This window comes from Gekko japonicus, unplaced genomic scaffold, assembly GCF_001447785.1.
Source record: "Gekko japonicus isolate JY-2015 unplaced genomic scaffold, Gekko_japonicus_V1.1 scaffold1115, whole genome shotgun sequence".
Classification (NCBI taxonomy): Eukaryota; Metazoa; Chordata; class Lepidosauria; order Squamata; family Gekkonidae; genus Gekko; species Gekko japonicus.
This window is the reverse complement of record NW_015176484.1, coordinates 519,543-525,293: the sequence shown is the minus strand read 5'-3', so window position 1 is coordinate 525,293 and position 5,751 is coordinate 519,543.

The following is a 5,751-nucleotide window of genomic DNA, read 5'->3' as shown; positions in this document are numbered from 1 at the left end:
CAGGGAGTGCCTGAATCAGAAAAGGAGGATCTGAGGAAGCTTCTCAGCGAGATTATCACCCCTGCAGTGGATGAACTAGTAAAAGAGATGGAGATGCCTATAGTGCATACTCCAATTATATTAAAAAAAAATAGCCTGCCTGGAGAAGTTGTGGTCAGATTCTTAAGAAGACAGACCAGAGATGCTATTTTAAAAGCGACTTCAGCAACTCCACTGAAACTGGGGAATACAAACATTAAAACTTTAAAAAACATTCCATTTGAAATTCGCCAAAAGAGGAAAAGCTATAAGTACAATTTCTTTTCTTCAAACCAATCGAATTTCATACAGGTGGGCGATCCCAGAGGGTGTCTTCTTTAAAATCAACAACAAAAGAGAAAAGATTGACTCCATTTTTAAAGCCAAAGAATTTTTGAGACGTCAGTTGGGATCAGAGGAAGAATCCAAAGAGGAAGAATCGAAATCAAGTGACTCCGCTACCTCTGGAACGGATGAAGACTCTGCGGTAGAAACGGGGGCAGGCGCAATGAAAGCTACATATGATTTCAGAGAAGCCCTCCCACTGTTGCCCCCCCAAGCACCAAGAAGACAGAACATCACTGCCCCAAACAGAGTGTTCCCTCGATACCTTGGGGCTAATAGCCACTGATGGACCTCTCCTCCATAACTTTAATCAATCCCCTCTTGAAGCTCTCTATGCCTATAGCTGCCACCACTTTCATAAAATGCAATGCTAAAAAAAATAAAAACAAAATTATGATAGTTAATGCTGCTGCGTATAACATGATGATGTGGAACGTGTGCATCCCTACCACCTATCCTATCCATGTCTACAACAGCACATACATGTTTGAGAATATATGAATATTTTTTTTAAAAAAAATCTTGATCTCATAACTATGGTATGGCAACATAGACTATTCCGAGACAAAAAAAAAGCTTTCAGTTTTGGCCAGAACTAGATTCCCCCGGCTTTCGATTAAACAGCTGAAATACTGACCCGCATGGTGTATTTAAGGCATCAGCAATTAAATATTGCCAGGAGTCACAGTGACCAATGGAGCTTTGGAGATCCACCTTCAGAAGCCACCAGCAAAGTTTCACAACCAACTTTTGGATCTAATCTCACTGAGCTAATGAGAGTGAGCCCCTTCCAACGTTTCCACAGCTCTTTGTTCCATCTCTTTGAGGGGGAAAAAGAGAGAGAGAGAGAATCTCAGCTCTTGCATACGAGCGGAGTCCTGTTTCCTTTAAACGCCCTGCGCTTTCACAGCAAAGCGTAGGGACTTTCTGCTGCAGGGCAACACTTTGTCAAAGAAGCTCAAGACTCCAGAGCAGCTGTCTGTATTAAATCATTTCCAGGACGGAGGGAAGACTGCCATCTACAGAGCCGTCCAAGACAAATTTGAGGAATGAAAGACTTCCAGTTCTGAAGAAGGTCCATCACGGCTTGGCTCGGTTTAGCTTCCTGGCAAGAGGGAGAGAGAGAGAGAGTCGTCTCTCCTCAACGTCATCTTGACGGTTAACATCAACAATATTTTCTTACACTCCATGATTTTGTATACCTTTTAAAATTTAAAAAAATAAATAAATCTCTGTGCCTTTACAGTTAGCAATATATTTTCCATTCATCTTCCATTTTCTTTTCACTGGATTTTTTTCGGGGGGGGGGGATGCCAGCAGAGATTTTTGGCAGAAACAGAGATACTGGCAGCTGGGCTGCTACTTTGGCAGTTCAAAAAAAAATCAATCTATGAAACGCAAATCAGCCAAACAGATTACTCATCTGCTGATAAGTCTTACTCCCTGGAGGTCTAGATCATCCACAGCGCTGGCTGCGAGCCTGTTGTAGTACAGATGGAGAAACTGGCTGCTACTTTTGCTTCTCGCGCATAAGACAGAGCATAGTGGGGTACGCTCCGTGCCACTGGCAGATCATCGCTTGTACTTCTCGGTACATTTTGACAGCGGAAGCAATTTCTCTTATCATAACTTACGATCGGGAGGATTCATCTGGTTATATTCAGGAATGACTTCATTTAAATCAGTTTTTCTGAACAGAAGGATCACGTACTGGAACGGTGAAGAGAAATACCTTACTGGGAATGTTATTTTGCACAAAAGGGTGGGGGGGAATCGGTGTGTCCACAAAGCCATCTCCGGCTGCTTTGGGTTGAAGTCAATCATCTAGGTCAGGGGTGTCAAACATGCAGCCCGGGAGCCGGATCAGGCCCCTGGAGGGCTTCTATCAGACCCACAGTGGAACTGGCTGTCTTTTGCTTCTTCTTCCAGTTCTGCTGCTGCTGTGTCATCGTAGGTTTGCAGCTTACAGAGACACACCTGAACAGCATACTCACGATCGCAACAGCACAGACATTTTGACGCAATAATTCAGAGCAAGAGGTGTCCGTTATCAGACACTGTTAAATAAACAAAATATTGCAAGGGTGCTAATGTTTTAAGCATGTTTTTATTTTAAGTAAAAAAAACACCTTTGTGTTTGTGTCCTTTATGAAGTTTATATCTCCGCTACCTGGCATTACATTTTATGACACACATGGCCCGGCCCAAGAAGGTCTCACTTATGTCTGATCCGGCCCTCATAACAAATGAGTTCGACACCCCTGATGTAGGTCCATTTCAAAGTCTTCAGGAATGCTTTTAGAATAGAAACTTCTTTAGTTGCTCTGGCTGGGGCAAGAGGGACAGGTGGATCATGACCAATGATCCCTCTAAGCCATGGGGCCTTGTGAGCAAACATTCTGCTTTGCAAGCTACTGGCAGTGAAATTGTGAGCAGGTGATTTGGCTACTGCATGACTTAGTTTGCTCTGGAGCCATCCTTCTTGAACTAAGACCAGGGGTCATTCCCTGCAGGAGCGCACAGGAGTGGAGCTCCAGCAGTAAAGAGCCCAGGGGGCGGACACATGCAACAAGCACCACCCCCTGCCCCCAGCAGCCCTCAGTCAGAGGAAGAAGCAGCCAGGTAAGTTGCAGGGCTCCCCCCCCCGGCCCCCCGGTCCAAAACAGTCCAGTGGCACCTTTAAGACCAAGTTTTATTCAGGTACAAGCTCTCCCTCCTCTGTGAGGGCAGATCTGCACCTTCCCCCCCCAACAGCTAGCAATCCAAAACAGTCCAGTGGAGCCTGAGCGGTGGGTGTTGCCTTCTGACACCCTTCCGGTGATGTCAGGGGGTGTGGCATATGCAAATAAGTTACGCTAATGAGTTGTGCTAATGAGCTCCTGCACCTCTTTTTTCTACAAAATGACCCCTAAGACAAAAACGTGTGAGCTAGAGGCTAAAGAAACTGTGAGCTAGCTCACACTAACTCAGCTTAGAGGGAACAGTGATTGTGACTCTGTGCATTACTGTCTGCAGTTCATGGTATCAAGTGTTGTGTTTTTCTGGGGTGTCTAGAAGAGTTACGTATCTAGGAGGTGTGACTTTGTAGCCGTGGTTTCAGTGCCTCCTGGGAAACAGACCCTGTTTTTTCTCTATGGCACTTGCCTAACGTATTTCTCCATGGTTCCCGTTCTCTCTCCCATCCTATTTAACATCCATGTGAAGCCACTGGGGAAAAGTCACCTGGAAATCTGGGGTGACGGGTCATCAGTAACTGGATGGTCCTCAGATTTGCTTCTCCGTTTTCATCAGAATCAAATGAAGCTGTCTCTGATCTGAACAGGCGTCCGGGGATGGGGATGGGTCAGATGTGGGTAAATAAACTGAAGCTTAATCCAGATGAGGTAGTGATGATAGATCCAGGCAAGAGAGAGATGATAGTGATGGGAGATGCTAAGGAACGTCTGTTGTAGATGGAGAGGAATTTCAGACAGACGATATAATCCGGAAGAGGAACGGTTCCCAAACGGTTTCTGGTCTGTCATTTCAGACAGAACCGTTTTAGAACTGGTTCCCTACCGGAATCTATTTGTAATTTCACACACAAACGCTTCTGTCCTGTTTAGGAAACGGGGCTGAAGCGTTTTACCTGTCAAGCACTTCCAAGCAGTCTTCAGTTTCCTCTCCCGGTACGATGCGCTTTTCCCCACCGTTTTTTGCCTGTGCAGGTGATCTCCGGCTTTTTTTTTTTTTGAACGTTTGCTTTATAGCTATAGCGCTATAAAGCAAATGTTAAAAAAAAAAAGCCGGAGATCACCAGCGCAGGCAAAAAACGGCGGGGGGGAAGCGGGAAAAAGCGGTGCAGTCTGAAATGGCAAACCGCTTCAGATCCAGCTCTTTACCGGAAGGGGAAAGCCATGTGTGAAATGGCAGCCGTATACCGGTTTACTCCACAGCGGATCAAAAACAGCTTCAAAAAGGGTTAAAAGGGTAATGTGAAATTCCTAGGAGTCTCCCTGAAATATCCTGTTTGTAGATTGGGAGCTTTTCTGGAAAGATCTTAGATATTAGTTATGACATGTCATCTCCTTAACTAACTCAGGTTGATTTCTCAGGCTTCCTCGGGAGCTGGTGGGCTCTCCTACTTTGGAGGTTTTCAAACGGAGACTCGATGGCCATCTGACAGCAATGCTGATTGTGTGACCTTAGGTAGATCGTGAGAGGGAGGGCAGGAAGGGTTGCCTCAGAGCTTAGTTCTCGTGGCCCTTTCTTACACGCCCAGGGAAATGCTGATTGCCACTTTGGGGTCAGGAAGCAGTTTTTTCTCCAGGCCAGTTTGGCCAGGGATCCTGGAAGTTTTTTGTCATCTTCTGGGCATGGAACAGGGGTCACCAGGGTGTGTGTGGGGGGGGAGGCATTTGTTCCTGCATTGTGCAGGGGTTGGACTAGATGACCCTGGAGGTCCCTTCCGACTCCATGATTCTGTGACTATTGTTCACACAGACTAGTCTCTCCAGGGTCCCAGGCAGAGGTCTTTCACATCACCTACTGCCTGGTCCTTTTGAACTGGAGGCGCTAGGGATTGAACCCGGGGCCTTCTGCATGCCAAGCAGAAGCTCTTCCACTGAGCCATAGCCATTCCCCAAATGTGATATGAGAAATACATTTTCAGTCCGTGTCCTATTATAGTAAATATTATCAGAAATTCAAGCATTTACCAGTCGATACTAACTGCTAGACGTCTGGGACAAGTACCAAACAGTGTCTGAAACAGAATGCAGACCCAAACCTGCAATTTGGCCTCTGCGCCTTCGTCTCTTCTTGCAACAAGAGATGGATTGGGAACCATTGACCCTGAGGTCGATGCTTCAAAGATAAGCCCGATGTGCACTTGGCCATGTGGTAAGATGTTTCTCTGCGGCACCAGGCAACACACCACAGTGAAAGCAGATGTGTGGTTCAAATCAACCAGAAAGCATTCAAAACGATCCTTACGGCTTATCTGGATGCAAGAGACAAGGAGCTTCCAAAATGGAAACAGGCGTGTCACGGTAAATTTACAGGCAGCCACCCCAAGGCAAATGCTTGTCCTTGGTGACCCATGTCAATCGATTTGCACCGTGCAACGGAAAGCGATACCTATTCTGACGCCTCCCCTTTCACTTCGGAAAATAGAAGGCAACGGCAGGCGAGTCAATATTCAATCTGAAGCATCGTTTGGTTTTTACTTTGTGCATCAGTTTTGTTAAGAGCAAATCCAGCATTTGATGAAATGTTTGCCCTGATGTTTGTGCTTTATATGTGTGTGTGTGTGTGTTCTTGCTGTACCACATACACACACAAATACACACACAGAGACACATACACACACATATATATATAACTGTTCCCTCTAAGCTGAGTTAGTGT